The sequence below is a fragment of the Etheostoma spectabile genome, chromosome 2, assembly GCF_008692095.1.
Source record: "Etheostoma spectabile isolate EspeVRDwgs_2016 chromosome 2, UIUC_Espe_1.0, whole genome shotgun sequence".
Classification (NCBI taxonomy): Eukaryota; Metazoa; Chordata; class Actinopteri; order Perciformes; family Percidae; genus Etheostoma; species Etheostoma spectabile.
The window spans coordinates 15,607,348-15,628,055 of NC_045734.1; the positions used below are offsets into that span (position 1 = coordinate 15,607,348).

General features: G+C 40.4%; 1 protein-coding gene across 32 annotated transcripts in view; it reads left to right on the top strand.

Moving 5' to 3' along the window:
* Nucleotides 1-20,708, top strand: part of ptprdb (protein tyrosine phosphatase receptor type Db) — a 151,766-nt gene that overhangs the window by 47,672 nt on the left and 83,386 nt on the right. The window contains exon 1 of one of the 32 annotated variants that reach the window (XM_032544704.1): nucleotides 10,019-10,289. The exons of the other annotated variants lie outside the window; for them this stretch is intronic. The gene's annotated coding sequence lies outside the window, so the exon portion shown is untranslated. Of the gene's footprint in view, nucleotides 1-10,018; nucleotides 10,290-20,708 lie in introns of those variants that run through there. 32 annotated transcript variants of the gene reach the window in all.

Here is a 20,708-nt window from a genome sequence, read left to right on the forward strand (position 1 = left end):
TGACGATTTTTGCGTGCTGGTACACAGGAATTCCCAGTTTCTTGGGATCAATAAACATCTATCTATCTATCTATCTATCTATCTTACTGCTGGGCCTTGTGCTTTGGCGGATTACATCCTACAGGCTTGCTGTGATAGACTCCACTTAAAAAAAACAATGAAGACCAAGATTACGTTTTTATTGTGGCAGACAAACTAATTAAGATTAACTTTATTTGTGGTGAGGCTCAACATGTCAAGGGGGAACAATATAGGGAGATCATTGTGTTCTTGTGTCCTGCATGAGACTAAGAGAATGAAGTAGTAATTAAGTACATCTAGATGGGGTAATGTTATCTACACGGTGGCCTCTTTTCTGTAACAAAGGTACACCTGACTGACAGTAAAGATTATCTTCCGCTGGCCGTGTCTCTACAAAAACACAAATTTTCAATTGTGCTTTGAATTTGAGGAAAAATAATTAATAAAACTTTAAATATTCAAATAGTTGTTTAAATGAAACCTATTCACAGGAAGTTCTGTGGGTTAACCTCAGTTGCCGAGACTTGTTTCTACAATAAATCATTGCTGTTGAATTTTACATATTTATTTTTCAAATGCTTGACGCACCACATACAAAATCCCATTCATCTACATTTTATCATGGTGGCTACAGAAAGCTCAGAGATGGATCATTCAAACCTGGACAAATGATTAGTGTGAAGTGATCCTTTTTACACCAAAACATGATTTTTCTAAATTACAGTGCACAAAAAAATGGCATCGATTGGATTAAAAAAAGTCTAATTGACTAAGACTAACTTGCCGAGTTGATAAAATATGTCTTAGTTTGCAGGGATTACGATTGAGGTGAACTTTAAACTGTTGTTTAATCAAGACCTTGTTTGATGTTGGTTTTAAAAAACAGCTAGTAACAAAACAATTGTAGCATATAAGCAATAAAGGAAGTTACGGATTGCAAATTAAATTTACATTCACCTTCTTCATTATTCACTGTTCAAACTGCTTGGAAAAAACCAAATTAAATATATAGATTTGACTGGAATATCTACCCCTAATTGTCATGGAGCTTTCTGCCTTTACTGTGGTTAGATTAGCATCCATAATGGCTAGAGGAATTTCTAACTAACCGTAACCCCTATCATAAAAGCCGGATGCGGTATACACACATAATGAGAAAATGGGACAGTTCACCTCCCCAGCACCCACCATGTTAATTTGAACCAATGGCCCAGTTGTTAAAAGCAACGCACCACTGTGAGTCAAAGCGCATATACTGTATTGCACTATATGGACCCTGTGTTCTTGGAGATAAAATGCTATCTGATATTCTCATGCCAGGCATTGTGATATAATATTTCAAAATCTGGCCACGGCTCAGTTACACACTGCTCATACATGACGGAATGCTAGTCACACGCTGACTGACCTCCTTAATGTGTGGCCGACTACTCTTCGGCCCTGCTGCATCAGGCATGTCTTGGTCACCAGACATCTGTCATCAGCACATAACTCATTGGAGGTCTGTGGCTCCCTGTGATCCCATCTCCTCTACAGCTGTCAAATATATTCATCAGTCTCTCCTTCGCTTCCTTAATATTCACTCTGCATATTTCTACCCGGCCTCCACAAACTCTCCCCTGTCACCCTCCTCTCCCTCTTCCTCCAGCATTTCTCCTCTTTCAGTTTGCTGAAATATATAACCAGCAATTTGCCAATCTCTCCCACTTTGACACACACACGCACGCACGCACGCACGCACATACACACACACACACAGACACACGCACAGAAGGGCTATAACGATATGCAATACGAAATTGAAATCGCGAAACTCAGATACATGAATCTGTGTCACGGAGTGACTGCCAGAGTTATCCTTCCCGTTCAGATCCAATGTTACCACATTTTTAAATTACAATTAGTATTAGACATTTTGGTGCCTTATCCCCCTTTTGTCGGGTAAATTTAGCTAACCGTAAAGACGGCTAAGAGCGAAGGGGGACAGGGAGGAGATTTTCAGCACCAATACTGGTAACGCTAATGGAGGTGTAACGTTATGGATGGCCGCCTGGTGGTGCCTGGGTCTGTTTCCCGACGCTTCAGTAAACTGCCGTTAGCATGTGCTGACCGGGTTTGGATTTCTTCAGCTCTGGCTGCCCTGTCAAGGACGCTTGTCAAAAAGTACAGAGAAGCTTTTTGACGCTTTGGCCGCTCTGTCGTGGCAGCATTCTATGTTTGATCATGGGAGAAGCACAAGCAGCCCCTGCACGGCCAATAGATTGACACTAGAAACCTTTTTATAAATAACATATATAATGACAGATTTGTTATTGTTTCTTGGTCACATAGCTCGTTTGTTAGACAATGTAACAAGCAGGTAACATTGACTGGTCCCTAGACACAAACAACATCATATCATAAATCATGGTAAACCCAGCAATGGTGATTATGAACGTTTCCACCATTTTCTCGGAACTAATCTTTTGGCAGGGACGAAAGTTGACACTGTATGTTTCTCTAGAATCAGCAAGCGCAAAGTACTTCTACTGTATATTCCGATTGATTGTTGGCGTTAGCCGCTGCTTGCCTCTGAACCACGTCATAGCTAAAGTTGAGCAACCTTCAACTTTTTAAATGGCGCTCTGGTTGCTCAAAACGCCCAAAACGCAACGCTGACAGATTTGTCACTCCTTGCAGCTGAGAGAAGCCAGCTTCCATTGAAAATGAATGACTTCAGGTAACTTTAGAAGCTCAAGTTGGCGATTGTGTGTATGTACAGTAATGATAGTGACTGGCTCCTAGCAGGCTGGGGGCTGACTGTGGATGTGTCCCCGGGACGGGTTTTCAGCTCTCATCCCGACTGAAGCCTTGCAGCGCCGGGAGAGTGAGGCAGAAAGACAGGGGTGCGTTAGCTAAATTACCATTAGATTAGTCATCTAGCTATACAGTTAGCGTTGTTAACTGTTACCATTACCATTATTCTTATGTCTTGTTCAAACAATTTAATGAAGCACTGAAATTAATTTGGAAACATTATTTTAAGGTACAAAAGAATCTTTTGGTATTGGATTGATCGATATTGAAATCAATCAATACCAATAAATATGGTCTCTGTTGTATTACTGTGTTGCAAAGTGGAATGTAACCCCTATCTGTATCGAATGGTGGGTCAAAAATCGTGATATGAACCGAATTGTGGGTTTGGTGTATCGTTACAGCCATAATGCACAGGCATCCAGACTGCAAGAGCTGCTGTGGTGTATAATGACAGATAATTGGCTATTGTGGGTTCACCCTTGACAGCATGAATCAATCACAGTGACACTCACTTCTCCATGACCTGTGTGTGTGTGTGTGTGTGTGTGTGTGTGTGTGTGTGTGTGTGTGTGTGTGTTTGGTGCGTGTGCGAGCATGAGTATCTGACTGTGCGTGACACACTAATGAGTTTTATTTTGCTGTCTGCCTTTGTTGCTCGTTTGTAGAAGTTCTTGCAGTTTTTAATTGGGGGGGGGGGGTCTACTGAATCATTTTAGTGTACATAAAAAAAAATCAATGCAATGTCTACACAGATGCAATGACATATTAGGCTGGCACACAGGCGTGATAACCTTGATAAAATGTCTTTGTTTTGAACGGATTACCACATATGCTTCTCATTTTCATCTCGGAGTTTATGTATCCGCCTCGAGGATCTACAGCCCCACACAATGCAGCCTTGCTGTTCTCCACTAATGTGATAGCTGCTTAGCCTAACATTCGTCACTCATTTTGATGGAGTCAGCAGCCATGGTTAATGGTCTGTCTGCTCACCATTTGTATCTGTTGACTCCCAGCTGCTCCAAACTGATCATTTCTTTTCTTTGTTCTGGAAAATAATCCTGATGTGTTCTTTCACGGTGGGATGAATTGTAGCATCAGCAGCCTTTAAAATAACAGCTACGGTTCAATTGTATGATGTCTCTCTCTCTCTCTCTCTCTCTCTCTCTCTCTCTCTCTCTCTCTCTTCATTAACACACTCTCTCTCTGTCTTTCTCTGCTTTTTCATTATTTTCCTTTATCATTCCCTCATTTATTCCTTGCTTCTGTATTCTGTCTTTTTTTCTGCCATTTCCTCTTCTCTTGCTGTTTTTTTCTAGCTTTCTTTTCTGTCTCACTGTTTGCACCGAGTCTCATTTCCGCTCTTTCAATAGTAGGGAGTGCTCATCCAACCCATGCACACAGACTAAATCAGATCCAGTGTGTGAGTGTGTGGGTATACGTGCAGCTTTGTAAATATAATTTTTTTCTGTCTTGGTAATACTCACACTAATCATGAAGACGTGCATGTTTGCGGGCGTGTACAAGGAGGAGTTGTGCACTTCATCATACCAGCCAGCTCAATATTCCTAAATGCAATTTCCTCAATGTGAAAAGAGCAGGCTGGATGTTCATCATTCTATATTCCCTTCTTAGTGTTTAATAAAAGCTTCTTTAAGACTGCTAGGCTGCACATTCTCGTGTTCTTTATTTTTTTCCTGTCACTCACTCATTTTCACCCTTTCTGACTGCACATACACACAGGCATACACACACACTCTTGCCTTTTTGTGGAACACAGTAGACCTGTCTCCTGTGCATGATTAAAGTGCATATCACAGCATGTTCCCTGAGTGTTTCTTTGTAATACTGCTTAACATTCTGAGCCTATAACATATACTGTAATTCATCCCAGCTGAACTCATCTGTATTGTGTTTTGAACATCAATTTTAGCAATAGAGTTTTTTTTACAGTATTATGTAGATAAACACGTTCCATACACATATTCAATTTATCAATTCACTGTTCCAAAAGCTAAGAATTAGTTCTTTTACCACATCTAAGGCAGAGGTGGATCGCTGTTGCTATTCATAGGGCAAAATCAACATATTTACAACAGAAGTAAAAAAGAAAAAGAAATCGAAAAAGGAAGGTGGGGCAAATTGGGACTTTTTTGTTATCCGTGTTTATCCTTGTGTAATCCAGATATTTTACTATGGATAAGGATATAGCTTTCTTATAAATATAATAAACCAACCAACCAGCAACCTTTTACCTGTTTGATATCCCTCCAAATGTCTATGCTCTACTTATTGGCTGCTTTAGTGTCTCCTTCTATGCAATTAAGGTTGTAATTGTCCAGGTGCAGGTGCCATCTCTAATACCAGTCAAGTCTCTTATGGTTAGCAACCCAATGCAGCACTCACATGTCTGGGCAGAAAATAAATGACTGGAGAACTGGCAAAAGCCAAGTCAGTGCCTAAGGAAGGTGGGGATAATGATGTTGTTGCTGCTGGCTGGCTGGCTGTGTGTGTGTCTGTGTTTGTGTTTGTGTGTGTGTACATCTACAGTATGTGTAATACATCTATATGTGTGCAGCCAAAGACATTTACACAGCACTATTTCCATATATGTATACTGAAATAAAGGGTGTGTGTCATCAATCTTTGGAGCTGGAAGAATGTTTTCCTGTGTACATTATGTGTCTGGGGGTGGGGTTAAGCTTCAATGAAGGGTATGGAAGGGGGTCAAGTGTATGTGCTGGCATTACTCATTAAGCATCAATGACTAAGGCGTGTGTGTCTGTGCAAGTTGGAGGCAATGTGGCTCTCTATGATGCTGAGATTAGAGGCAATTATTGAAATGTCACGGCTTTAATGGGCCGCTGCCGCTCTGCAAGTCATGAGTTGAACTTTCAAGGTGATGATACAAGGAGCCATGTGCTAAGTCTTTTTGTGTTTTCATAAATTTTTTGCATATCCAATTTTAATTCTCTACTTGTTAGCCCTTTTCACTTTTCACACAGTAGAATAACCTGACATTCCATAAATCATGTATATGGAATATGGAGGTCATGTAATGGTGTGTTGACACCATAATTCTCTTTGGGCCTGCAAATAAAGATTATTTTCATTATTAGTGAGTCTGTTGATTATTTTCTTGATTAATCAACTATTTGGTCTATAAAATGGCACAACAGTGAAAAATTGTTCCTGACCAATATTCTAGTGTAATCGATTAATCAACTAATTGTATGTCAAGTATTCTTGTAGACTAGACTACAAAGAAAAACTTACTTAAAGTATTAGATATTCTTTGGAGAGAACATTTGAAGGTGTAGTGTGAAAATGTAATTTTTTACTCAAAACTCTTTCTTTCTTTCTTGATAGTCAATGGCAGCCCATTGGCCAGTTTGTAAAGAAATACACCTTACTCATGGCAAACATCTTGGACTTGTCAAACACAGGTGTAAGGAAATGAGTGATGGTTGCTTTTCATGTACAGTACCCAACTGTAGAGGTTCCACTTTCAGGGCTCTATAGCATTGTGTATCAGTGACATGAGCAACTGGCCACAGTAAATGGAATGGATGCATCATTAATGGATGTAGTGTTTTTTCTGTAATGATGAGTCAAAATACTGCTGTAATTGAGGCCCCCTGTCATTTTGGTCAGTCCAATATATATACAGTAAATGCAGTGCTGCATCAGTTCAAAGTTCCAAGTTTTGGTATGGTTGGCAGATACACAAACAACTTTGGTACTGTAACTAGGAAATGTCCCCTAAACCCTCTGGAGCCAATATCAGCCTGAAGTCTAGGTCGACCTTTTGAACTGTTTAAAATGAGAAAACTGACTAAACTTTCAATCAATTGTTTATCTAAGGTGTCATCTTTGAGATCATTTCATTGTGACAACTGAGGCAGGATTTTCTATAGGCCTACTCATAATCACTGATTATGACTTGATAATGTTGACCTTTTAGATATTGGTTCAGCACACTTTAGCAGTTTAAAGATGTTAAATAAATTCCAATTCCCACCTTCAGACATGTAAAATTACAATCCATTAGGTTAAATAAAGAAATGGTTGGACATATTTTATATTTCTTATCAGTCCCACTTATCCTCTTTTTAGAACATCATTCAAAGCCCACATATTGCAGGTGTTGTGACATATAAAGCATAGGACTTACTATTTACTGGTCACAGGATCAAATCCATATCTGAGCAGGAGATTTCTATGAAATCATGTACTCTAAATTTATAAAAACAATTCCATATGTACCACACAGCCTGGAGTAGCATTAAGCCTACTTGCTAACCCTCTCCAATAAAGTGGAGACGCAGATTAAACTTGTCACTTCTGTCTTGATACAGGCTTAAAACTGATGGGTTGAGCTGGGCTAGTGACTGAAAATAAAGTGTGCTAAGGAAAAGCAGAATTCATGCATGACTTAAAAAAACATTGAAAACTGATAAATTATTAGGTTGATGGCACAGCACAGTATGCCTGCAGGGAGTATGTGAACCAGAGTGAACATGTGTGTGAGCAGTCGTGTGTCTTCACAAACCGAAAGCATCAATGCATGCACATCCATTGACTATTGAACCCATAAATCCATACATATTTATCAGTGGATCACTTGAATATTTAATTGAGAGCAGCTAGTGTAGATTTGTGTCGACAGTGAGGGAGGGGTGTGAAGCCACAAAACAAAAACAGCAACATCATAGGTGGCGCAAGTTGAAACATGTATGTGTATTTAGGTGTATTTACCGGAAGTATGCAGTCTCTAAACAGTGCTTTTCAGCTCTGTGTGTGGGTGTGTTTGTGGGCGTGTGTGTGTGTGCGTGTGTGTGCATGCGCGTGTGTGTGTGTGCATGCGCGTGTGCATGTGCAGAGGGTGATGCTATGTCATAAGGCTCATCAAATACAGCCCTAGATTCTATTTTAGCCAGTAAAGTTATCTTGATAGCAAACCCCTTATCTCTTATGTGCTGAGTAATTATCTTTTGTGTGTGTGTGTGTGTGTGTCCGTGTGTCCGTGTCCAGCCTGAGGTTGTGTTTTTTTGTACCCACTGAGCTGAAGAGTTTCTGCAACAAAAGCACGTTTACGCTCCTCCATCTCATTTACATTGCACTGAGGGGAATCTGCTGCACCACTGATTGTGTTTTGTGTTCTAAGTCAGCACACCCGGATACGTGTGTGTGTGTGTGTGTGTGTGTGTGTGTGTGTGTGTGTGTGTTTGTGTGAGTGTGTGTGTGTGTGTGTGTGTGTGTGTGTGCGTAATGTAACCATGTGCTCAAATACTGAAAATTGGGGTTTAAAGCCTGTTTACAGGTGCAAGATATATTGATCAGCATCATTAGCGCAATAATACGTTGCTCAATATTATATTTAGGAGTGCAAGATATATCGACTCAATATTGTAACTACAATGAATCTAAAGTGTTGCAATAAGTATGGAATATTTTGTGGAGCAATGCATCCTGTCCGTTGGCTGTGTGGCTTAGCTGTGTTTGATTTAGAGCCTGCTTGAAACGCTATAATGATCACCATTTCATTGGCCTGTGGCCTTGCCACTTACATATGTTAGTGCACGTCAGCGCAGAGGTCCACTACGTGACAAAACCTATTGAGCGTACCACATGTGTGTATATATTGACAGTGACATAGATAGAGACAACTAAACGGATTGAATCAGAGAAGCAAAGGAAAAGTTTGTTTTTGTTATCTTTATTTATTTATTTTATACTGTTCTGTGGACATGGTCGTTATTTATTTACTCATGTCTTTGTCAGCACACACACACAGACAGTCCTGACACTCTTAAAAGTCTTTGAGCACACATACAATTTACTCAAAACACATACCCTGCATCTCCACCCTCCAGCAGCTTATGACATAATTGAAATAGACTACAGAAAGCTAGTATGTAGTACAAATACATATACACAAAGTTAAAACACTTACATGCATACTGGCATTATTACATACTCATATTAGTGCTATATTTTTGATTGTATTTTGAATCCTTGTACAACTGTCTGCACTATAGTTCTCACATCTATTCTGCAAATTAGCATTTAATATTTCTTTACTGTTTTAAACCCTTTAAAACCCTTCAAACTCATTGCAGTTCTATGCTATATACAACCCAATTTGATCTCAAGTGGGCCGGAGCAGCAAAACTATTACATAATAACCAAATAAACCTTTGTTTTAGTGTAAAAGGGAACAAGTACATAAAGAACAATCTACAAAAGAGATGATAAATAGCCTATGATATTTAAAGAAAAATAAGTGTAATTTCAACAATATGTCTCATTTTTATATTTTGGTCAAGATGGAAAAGAAAATGAGTCTGATAGTGGCATTGAATATATACTCCTTGAGCACTGACACACTGGCTTCCTGTTTAGACTACATCTGTGAAGAAAAAGGAACTGATCAATTGTTTTTGGAAAACCCCACAAGTTGTGTCAATATTTTCTCCTTTTTGACAGACATTTTCCAGCTCCTGCATGAACAATAGCATTCTTGACAGTGTGTAGGCTGAATGTAAGCATTTAGGATCTATAATAGCATATCCAGCATAGGGCCTGATACTCTGAGAACAGCGCAAGCCCCTGTGGACAAATGCGAATATTGACAATTTGGAATCAATGATTTTTGCAAATTCCACAATTTGCAAGTGGGCCGGTTTTGGCCCTTTTGTTTGAGTTTGACACCCCTGCTTTTAAAATAACCCCATGAATTCCTTTTTGTTGCTATTAACCATGATTTTTGAAACTGTTAGCCTAAATAACATGAATGTCCAGGCAATAATCACAGAGCTGCTCCTCACTGTGATTGTCTTTGTCATAATCTCCAAAACACAGTATTGCTCCAAAGAGCCCTTACTCTGTTGAAAAAAATCAACAAAGATTTCAGTTAGAATTGAGTTTCAATTTTAACATGTATTTACATAAACTGGAGTGATCTAAAAATCTAAATATCAAGTGAGCAAATGACGTTATAAGATTGGCATTCTATTCCTCGTTGATCCATCCATCTCGTCTCCACTCTTCTATCGGGACCAGGTTTTACCGGGTGAGGGAGTGATTCCAGAGAAAACCGGAGGCTTTTGGCGACTACAGATCGCTCCACACTACGTTATGGACTCCCCAAAATAACATCGCAGGAATTGCGCGCGGTGTCTGCAGCTTTAAACTTCAGTCCAGCCACCATACCGGGGGATTTAGCAGCTACCTTACCCGAGTCGTATACTCACCGGTTAGGAAATTATTGGAGCGAGAGAGAGAGAGAGAGACAAAGAGAGAGAGAGAGAGAGAGAGAGAGAGAGGGAAACAGACGCTGCCGGATTATTTCGGCAGAGCGGCTGCAGCCACCGTGGATGTTACACAGGCAGACGACGAATTGAAAGCTTGAATCTATTCAGACTGCGAGTTTTTCCAGCGACGGCGCCGGGCAGGATGCTGATATGGTGAGCGCGTCTCTCGTCATTTTCTTTTTTGTATTATTTGTTTAGTTGACATGCTCGACAGAGCGATAACTTCCTATGATAATGTATTCCCATCATTCAGTGCAAAGCGCGATACGCGTCTATCCGATCAGATGTGTGTGTGTGTGTGTGCGTTATGTGTGTTTGTACACATGACTGTTGCCAATATCTACTTCATCTTTCCTCCCCAGCATGAGTTGTTTTGTTGGTGTTTCAGGTGGTCGCCTTGCCTTTAATTCCCACTGGAAAATCACTGTGATATTTTTTATAATATTTAGCACTTGGAGTGTGTCCTTGACAGTCGATAGTGAGTTGATATTGATCTTAATTTAGCGTAATCAATGTGGTTAATTAGTATCTGCCATGCCATCATGATGTTATTTGCATTGGAGCTTATGGCACAATATGCCTGTCACACACTGATCTTTTTCTTTTTTTCCCATGGTGTAATGGAAATATTAATATACAGTAAATGCAGGTTTGTTCTTGTATTGAATCCTTGTCAAATTGACTGTGAGGCTATTACAGTTCTCGCTACAGGGCGGCTCTTGAAATGAGTTTTTTATGCTGATGAGAGATTAAGGAGGCTGTAAACCGCTTGGTTTTCACTGGGTTTGGTGCTCTCCCCTCAAAACATGCTCATAGGTATTTTCTCATGATGCCATCTGCACAGATCACACTGAATGGACATTTAAAGGTAAATGCAGACACAAAGCAATAGGATTTGTTAATGGCTGTCAATCAGTTTTAGCTGTTTTGAGTGGGCTGTCTGTAAATTCGTGCAAATCTGCATGAATACTTTAGACTCCAATAGGCCACAGTGGATTATACGAGTGGATTTCAGTCTGTGGGTTTCACTCTGTATCCAATCCATGTGGACACATTTGAGAGATGTTATCGGAAACATTTTTGATTGATTTCATGCCCAGTTTATCAGTCTACATGATCTCCCTTCACCTGTGAAATGTAATGACTGAATGCAGGTCGTAACATCTATATTCCTCTTCTTGTCATTGCATAACTTAATGGCTGTAATGTGCTGTAATTCGCTGAGTGAGTGCTGTGTGTTTGTGTGTGTGTGTGTGTGTTTTGTATGTGTTTGGCAGCAGTCAGCAATCTTGCTGAAACACTGTCTATAGCAGTATTACAGACCTCACTACAAATCAATCATGCATGTACTTTGACAGCAATTAGGTTTGAGTATGTGAGAGAGAGGCATACATAGAGGAAGGGAGTCAGTGGTACTTTCTTGTGTTTGCCGGATCTTCCATAACAGTTTATGCACACAGTTTCTCCTCTAAGTGCCTTTATCCATGCCTTTATTTATGCCTTGTTGCTATGCAAAGCCTGCACAATGGGAGCCAGTAATGTTTTGTCTCCGGAATGGAACATCTACACAATAGTAACGTAAATGACCAAATGATTGATCCATGGACATAATATTTAAATGTTATAGTGCTTTTTCTAAATGTGTACATTTTAGAGATGCCGATGGTGAAGTGAAGTGTTTGTCTTCTTTAAAATACCCATCCATGAGTTTTGGGAAATAATTATTTAATATAAAAATATATAAAAGATATAAAAAGAGCTTCTTCTGCTGCACTCTGTAGATGTGTTTGGGCACACCATTCAAGTGGACTACAACCTGTTTTACGGCCAGAGCCTGCTGTTCGCAGGTCAGAGGTGCCTTGTCACATGCCAGTCTGTGGATGAAAAAGTGCTTTTCCACAACTGATCTTGTGTGTGTGTGTGTGTGTGTGTGTGTGTGTGTGTGTGTGATGTGGTGTGGTGTGTGTGTGTGTGTGTGTGTGTGTGCGTGTGTGTGTGTGTGCGGGTGTGTGTGTGTGTGTATACATGCATGTCACTGCAGCTGTTCCTCCTCTCAGAGAGATTAAGTTTCACAAGATTGTGATGGATGCCGTGTCTGCAAGCCGCTGTATGTGTGTGTGTGTGGGTGTGTGGTGTGGGTGTGTGTGTGTGTGGTGTGTGTGTGTGGGGTTGTGGTTGTGTGGGTTGGATGTGTGTGTGTGTGTGTTGTGTGTGTGTGTGTGTGTGTGTGTGTGTGTGTGTTTGTGTGTGTTTGTGTGTGTGTGTGTTTGTGTGCTACATGTTTGTCAGCGCATTTCTGCATGTCTGTGTGCCCAAATGCATAGCACTTTGCCTGCGCATGTTCGCCTATATGTCAGAAAATGTCCATGTCATTGCTCTGAAGGTTGGGTTAAGTTAGGAGAGGTGATGTTAAGGTCAGAGATGTTATGAGTTGGGTTGGTAATTATAGTGACTGCGCCTTTGGTTCCCACAGACCAGGCCAACACAGTCTAAACCAGGAAGACATGAGCAGCACAACAGAGCCTGGGTCAACTATTCCCACTGCAAACAAAGAAGAAAACATTCTCTTGCTGTTTAAAAAGCCCTTTTTTATTATCATTGTCATACAACTGGCGTATTTCTTGTCATTCAAAGGAGTGAGAAACTAAGCAAACCTACATTTATGTATCCACTGCAACAATTGCAATGTAAGGGCTACGTTTCAAGAATCAAACTGTATATGTAAAGGTTTTCAAAGAGTCTATTTTAAGACATAGCCTTGTGGTGAAAACAGGCTGTAACAGTCAGTGGGCAGGCAGGAGGCTCCCACTTCAGCTACAGTTAGCCAGCATCCAGCTGTGTTGCTGCTTGCAAAAGTGATAGGATGTGTAGCTAAGAGGAGTGGAGAAGGCACAGCGAAGCTATTGATTTACCTAGCAGTTGGAGGGGGCAGCTTCCAATCTATCTCGACCCGTCCCTATCATCTGTCTGTCAGTTCACCCGTGCCTCAGCCTTTCTGTCTTTTTCTCTGTCTGACTTCTAGATTGCTCCCTGCTCTCACTTTCCCCATACCGCTCCACCATCTGGGGCCGAATCAATTGTATGTATTTCTGTAATTTCTCCGTTTGACTTGTTTGTTCATGTTAGATGCCTCGTTTTCACTTTTGTCTTTCTGTTGCTGCCTTTTTCTCATTTATCACCCACCTGTCTCTTGCTTTCTCTTTTTCGTTCATCCATCACATAAACACACCCACATACTGGCTGTGAATTGGTAATTAATAGCAAAATATGTCTTCACCTGTGGAGAGGAGCATATGGTAAGATATTAAAAATTTAACTTAAGACTTTCCTCACTTCATCTGTTCTCCACTCTGGCTTTTTTCTTTCTCTCTGTTTGTCTCTTCTCCTGTAGCTCTCTTTCTCTCCGTCTTCCTCTCGCTCTGCCTCACCATTTCTCAGTACAAAACCGCTTCGTTGTTTCCTTTCTTTTCTTTTTTATTTCTTTTATTTTATCAAAGTATTGTAGTGGCAGTACATATCAAGCAAACAATCTTTGTTCACAGACATTTTTATCTTACTATCCATAACAGAAACATGGCATCAGAGCTTCATATTTACATGTGCTGTGTTTGTTTGTGTGTGTGTGTCTGTGTGTCTGTGTTAGGTTTTTCAGAAAAGAGGCATGAGATATGTGTAATGAGAAACAGAAAAAAATAGAAGAGATCTAGACAGTGAGAGATACATAGAAAGAAAGAGAGACAATGAAAGAGACAGAGTTTGTGGTTGGGGCGATCCATTCACAACCCCCCCCCAACAATTTCATTTTCCAACCCCACTTACACAATCTCTCACACACAGACAGACACATTTTGAGCCAAACGTTTTCAGCCTTCCACAGTCAAAGCTGAAGTGTTTCCCTCCTCTTCCCACTCACTGTCTACCTCACACTTAATGTCCTTTTTCTTCTTTTCCCTGTCCTCCTACTTCAATTAGCGTTGTCTCTTTTCCTCGTCCTTCTCCACTGTCTTCTATTCCAATGGCACGCATGATGGTTCAACATAGCAAAACTGGTGCCAGACCACAAAGCCTTATTTTCCCTCTGCAGTTCTTTCTCCTGCTTTTTCTCTCCTTCTATCTGTCTCTCCCTTCCCTGCCTCCCCACCCCTCCTTACTATATATTTTAATCTGCAGCGGGGGCTTAGTGGCACGGCTGCAGGACTTCCACATCACTTCTTTCTCTCTGCCAGAGGATTTGCTGCTGTTTACAGCCGCTCTCTTGTGGCCCTCTCTGTCCTAGGTTCTCTGGCCTCTCCATTCTCTAAAGCTTTTTATTTGTTTGATAATTCATTTATTTTAATTTTCTTTTAGTTTGGCTTTGCCCTGTCCTCATATTCCCTTTCTTATCTCTTCCTTTCTCTATATAGTGGTGCTTGAATGACATGTGTTTGCATTGCATCATATTTTCACTCCTTTAATCACTGCCCCATCGACACAGTAGCAAAACTCTGTGGATGTCTGTGAAAATGCTGTCATGGGCTGCTTTTTTTAACAGCATGCAGATCCAATTTTTTGAGTGACACAATATTTTTCTCTTCACTTAAATTGTTACCCAAATCTTTGTTTTTTTTGTTCTTCTTTTTTGCTTTTATCAACATCTTTGTTGATAAGCAATCACTGCTGTGGTATTTTCCCAGAGATTACATGTCAGTCAAACATTATGGGCGGCTCTTTCAGAACTCTCTGTAGGTGGCGCTCATTTTCTTTATTCAGCTGTGGTGGCTATCACTGCTCATGGTTACTCTTCTAACCACTTTTGCTGCTCCAGGAGAAAGATATATCGCTACATGAGCCAGAGGATTCTTTTTCTTCTTTTCTTGAAAAGATCCACCCACCTCCAAGTGTTAAGAACAATACATGTAAAAGTCTTTCAAGTGAACCCAGTATGAGTCACTATTGTTTTATACCAATCAGTGATGGAGTAGCAAAACAGACATTTATATGAACATTTCACGGATTAATACGTGAGGCTAAAGGAATTTTCCAGTCGAATATATGAGAAGAGAGTGTTTGCTCTGTATGCTCTGTGGGAGTCTTTACATCTGCTGTGTCTGCCATGGCAAAGCTTTAGTACTTGGCCAATGTCTCACAACCTCTTTATATCCAGTGACATGGCCAAGCAGGAGCTGGGCCCTTCAAAATGGCTCCCACCACACATTCATTCTATTAGTCTCTCTTAGATCCTATTTTTTTCCTGCCTTTCCAGGATTAGCCCTCACCACTTTGTCTGTAGATCTGTAATTAATGACATTGATTGTCTGTTTTGTTTGTTTTTCGCCAATTGAATCAGGATGAGACTGTTGAGCTGAGCTTTCTCTTGTGTCCTTTCGTTCATCCTTCTGCTTGTTGTTATTCATTTTCCCTGTCCTTCTCTCTGGGGGCGCTAAGAGTCCAACACAAATCCCATTTCTTGTTGTTCGTGTTGAGGAATTATGTTCTTCCTCCCCATTTCATTCAGACTCCCTAAGGCACCTGGGATAAAATGATGTGTGTGTGTGTATGTGTGTGTGTGTGTGTGTGTGTCTGTGTGTGTGTGTGTGCGCGCGCAGTTTTTCACAGCCTTTTTTGAAAGTCTTGATTGTGCATGGACTTTGGGTTTAAAGGGTTTGCATGGATGTGAGTATCATTGTGCCGTGTCAGCATGTGTGATCATTTGTGCGTCTGTGTCTGACCATCCCTATTCATGTGTATGTGTGTGTGTGCATGTGGATTGATAATCTCTCTACAAGCACCAAACATTTGAAATTACTAGACATGCTCTGTCCTCAGAAGACAGGATGCCACGGGCTTGAATGCAAATTTGCAAACCTGACCTGAAATGTCCTGCTGTATGTAGTGGATTAAGTGTGCATGTGTTTCATATATTTCACGATAAATAAAATAATGTGTCAGCATGTCAGCATAGTGTCACATTTAGCGAATACAATAACAGGAACACTAATATCATAAGACATGACAATGCATTACATACAAACATACCAACAGACAGTCTTTGCACAATTATACTGCACCCATCCTTCACCCTGTAAACATGCACTATGAAATAATTTCCTTTCCTCTCTAATGTATCCCAAACCCCTTACTCTGCATTTCCCCAACTACTCAATTCCTGGACAGCCTTTAGACACAGGAAGTACCTTAGTAGGTCTCTCAATATTGCAATATTAAATTAGACCTGCCATTTAATACATCCCCTGGTGTAGAGATTGGCATAATTTCCCTGCGCATCCTCTGTATCTCCCGGCCAAAGCAAAGAGACACCTAACCAACTGCCGGCCTCCCCCGTGCCTTTCATAAGAAGCTACTGTAATAGGTTGATTGAAAATAACAAGGTTGTCTTCTAGAGTTACAGATGGGGCTCTGCTCCTGTCTCGGCTTGAAAGTCAATAAACTGTAGAGTATTTTTTAATGGAGCCACTTTTGTTTTGTTTTTTACTTACCAATGAATGCTGCTAACAGCTTAATGCTGATGATTGGCTTTTCGGTGTCTGGAATTCATTAATGAAACTCATAAACAGATTCTATCTAATAAGAGAAAAAAGAACGTAAGAGAATAGCAAACAAAAACACTATAGATAATGAAAGAAGAAAGAAGGAATGGTGCAGATAAAAAAAAATTAATTTGGTTTTATGAAGACACAAAAAAAATCAGCTCCAACTGATGGTGTTGCTGTTCAAACCCCAAAACACAACGTTTAATTATTTTTCATAACAATCTTGCTTTTATGTGAGACACAGTAAGTAAGCAGCTTCTGGTCATCAAAAGTATTAATTATATAAATGTAATTGCCCTTCAGTTATTCTAGCAGTGTGTTTTTTATGAGCCACACAATGATACTTGAGTCAGGTTCAGAATTCAGTCACAGCACAGATTGATCCCCTTAATTCTGCACAGCTCCGTCACCTCTTGACCTTAAAACTGTCCATGCTCCTAAGAGGCGTGTGCATGTCTATGTGCGCAAGGGTGTGTGTGTGTGTGTGTGTGTGTGTGTGTGTGTGTGTGTGTGTGTGTGTGTGTTGTGTGTGTGTGTGTTGTGTTGTGTGTGTGTGTGTGTGTGTGTGGTGTGGTGTGTGGGGTGTGTGTGTGTGTGCGTTCGTGCGGGATGTGTGAATGTGAGAGCATGCATCAGTGTCGTCTCCTTTTTTTACAAAATCAAACATGAACCAATGACAAAACAGAAACATATTTGTACAGAGTTAAAGGTACTAAAACACAGGATTATAACGTAATCTGACATGTCTTGGCTGATATGCTGATTCACCAATTAGAAACTAGTCTGTCATGCCAGCAGCTCATGTGTGTGAGAAAGAGAGACATAATGACAGATAAAGTGTTTTGTGTCTCCAGTCAAGCTTAACGTATGCCGCCTGCTAAACCACATGAAAGAGAACAATCATCTGAATGAGAATTGCAAAGCTACATCTTTTGATTGGAATTCAACAAACCTCTGTATTGGTGTTAACTCACACAGGCCACACACACTCTATGACTCTCTCACACACACAAACAGACACACACACAAAAGTGAGGCAGTTCATGATTAGCTTGCTTTCCTCAAATGGACTGCCTTACTCCTGCTTGCATGCAATCAACCACACAAGCAGCATACATTAAGCTTGCTCAAACAAATTGGCTGCCCAGCACACACACACACGCACACACACTGCAACACAGTAAATGTTTTTCCTGTTGTGGCGTGTGTAAGCAGCCTAGCCGTGCCGCTCTGCTCTCCTTGCAGACTGTTTAGCTGCTTCTCTGCTGCGCTGGGTGGCAGCCAGTAAAATGGTGGCGCTCATTGTGGAAGGCTGCTGGCTGCCATTGATTTGGCCCAGCAGGTCTCTTGTGGATACACACTGTTGCCCTGCCAGCTAGGCCCGGGGAAAGGGACTGTGTGTGTGTGTGTGTGTGTGTGTGTGTGTGTGTGTGTGCGTGCGTGCGTGCGTGCGTGGATGGGGGTGGGTGGTGTGGTGTGTGTGTGTGCGTGTTGTGCGTTTATATGTTTGCCAGATATAAAGAGAGAAGGGACTGTAAAGTGCATTTCCTTGTGGGTACAGTGGTGCAGTGTGTGAGAACAGCGTTCTTGGTGAAATTTTCGTTTATATATTCCAAACTATTTAAACCCTTTTGGGAAAACTATAGGAAGGTCCACAGCAATCAATTAGCCAGAATGCTTTTGATGTGATTTGTTGTTTTTCCCAAAAAGAGAGAGAGAGAAGTGCTCATTTCTGGAATACTTCCATATTGCGTTGTCATTTCTCATCCTTTTTCCTCTCACTTTTTCCCCACACTTTGTTTTCTCAGACAAGCTTTGAAAAGTAAACTAAGCGAAGCTGGTTGGACTATAAATAATGCAGAGACATAGATTGGGGTCAAATGCTTTGGATTCCACAACACAACCAACTGAATGGGAGCTGAAGCGCACACACATTTACTTTATACATTTTGTTCCCCCCATTAACAATAATTATTTCCTAGTGAGTAGTCAGTGCAATAATTAACACTATATACAGCCAAGCACACACTGACTATCACACATACGCATTTTCTACTGTACATAGTACTGCCTTGATGTCCTTCGATGACAAAGCATGACAAACAATTCTGTTCAGAACACATTTTGGTCTCATCGTGCCCCCCCCACACACCCATCCCTCTCCTTTCGACTCTCCTTTTCATAACTCCGACAAGGGCAACTCAGTCATCCTCTCTATCCACAGCTCCTATCCATCAGCACACTGCCATAACCTGCTGCTGCTCTGTGATAGATTACATTTCATGTGCTGATGTATTGGCCTATCAGACTTTGAGGAAGTGACAGATTAGATCATTATGTCCTTTTATGATTACGACTCTTGTTTTTTTATATATATTAGTGTTTATCCGAGGCAAGTTTGTGTTGTGTTATATAAGAGGCATTTTTCATTGTGTGTACTTCCAAGGAGGACAAAATGAAGGAAAGGACATAAGTTTGGTCTTTATGAAGAGGGACTATGGAAGAGAAGTGCACTGCACATAAAACCACATTTACAAACCTCTTAGAAAAACCTATTTGAAGTAAACATCTTTGTATGCTCTTACAATGTAAGCTCTTTTTATGTCAACTACTTTCAGTAGACAAATTGGTATGTGTGGCTATTAAATAGTGGACTTTCTTTACATGCGCGAATCAAACACAATGGTGCAAAATGGTGAGTAAAGAGGGAAGCTCAGTCTCTTTGATTCATAAGGACTCACGCTGAAATCTAATAATAAACATTGATTTTATAAAGGGATACAAAAATTCTATGATAAAAGTCCATTACACAGTTACACTTATCATCAACATTTGGCAAATTTCAGTGTCCACAAGAAAGATGAAAAAAACACTCCAAACAACAAATTTGTTGCCAGAAATGAAAGCTACATTGCCACTGACTGTTCTTTGGTTTAATTAAAAGAAATGTTTTTTGTCATTTTGATTGATGTTTACTTTGAACTCATTTGCTTATTTGGTGGGCATAGTTTATAACTATATTTGATTATGAAAAAGGAAAGATGTGCGAAAATATTGATTCATAAAACCAAAATCAAAAGACTACTTCAGAGTTTTGAGTACAGCATTTTGAGTGTGTGATCGTCTTCACTCATTAGAATAAACATGTGTTTTCCTTCAGTCCTTCATCGTTTGAGTGAACACACTATATTTAACAACTTGAACAGAGCAATATTGTTTAATGGACCTGTGGTTAACCGTAGTCACATGCATTGTGACTGCATCCTGTGGAGAGAAACTGATGTAATGGATGCAATAGACTTCTTCTCTGAAGCTGAATTGCTAAATCGTTCATTTATGCCATGAAGTCTACTAATCTCGTGCATGTAATATATTACAGTGATATGATGGTCAGGCTTGTAAAAGGCTTCACATTTTTTACATTGAAGTATACTTCAGTCAGCATTTTTTGTTGCTTAGGAAACAGTTCTACAAACATTTATATTTTGAGCCTTAACAGCATGTCCATGAGCAGCACATCAAACAGCTGACTCCCTGCCGCAAGGTATAGCATTCTAAAATATCTGGATACAGCTGCTGCATGTTATGAAGTGTTCCCTCATCTCTAACCATGAAAAAAACATGCACTGGCACTAAAAGTGCGCCCAATGTCATAGTATCATATTAAATCGTCAGATTCGGCACACTATTGGAGGCAACTTCAATTCAGCCCCTTATTCTTAAGCGACACCTGAAATGATGATGAAAGTGATGCACAGCTCAAGCTGTCAAAGCAATAAAGCTGTTGACCTTCTGTAGTAATTGTTTATACTGGAGAGTATTTACAGTACATGTGCAGTGTTTTAGTGCTGGTCTTAGTCAGGTTATAGGCGTTCTCCTTGACCCCTGACTCCTAAATCCCCTACAATGACGTAGTGTCATGACGGATGACGTCAGTGGGAGCATTAGTGACACATAGACGAGGACACGCTATGATGGACAGCAGTTTCTCCATATTCATCTTTTGTTCAGTCTGACGTGTGTGTGTGTGTGTGTGTGTGTG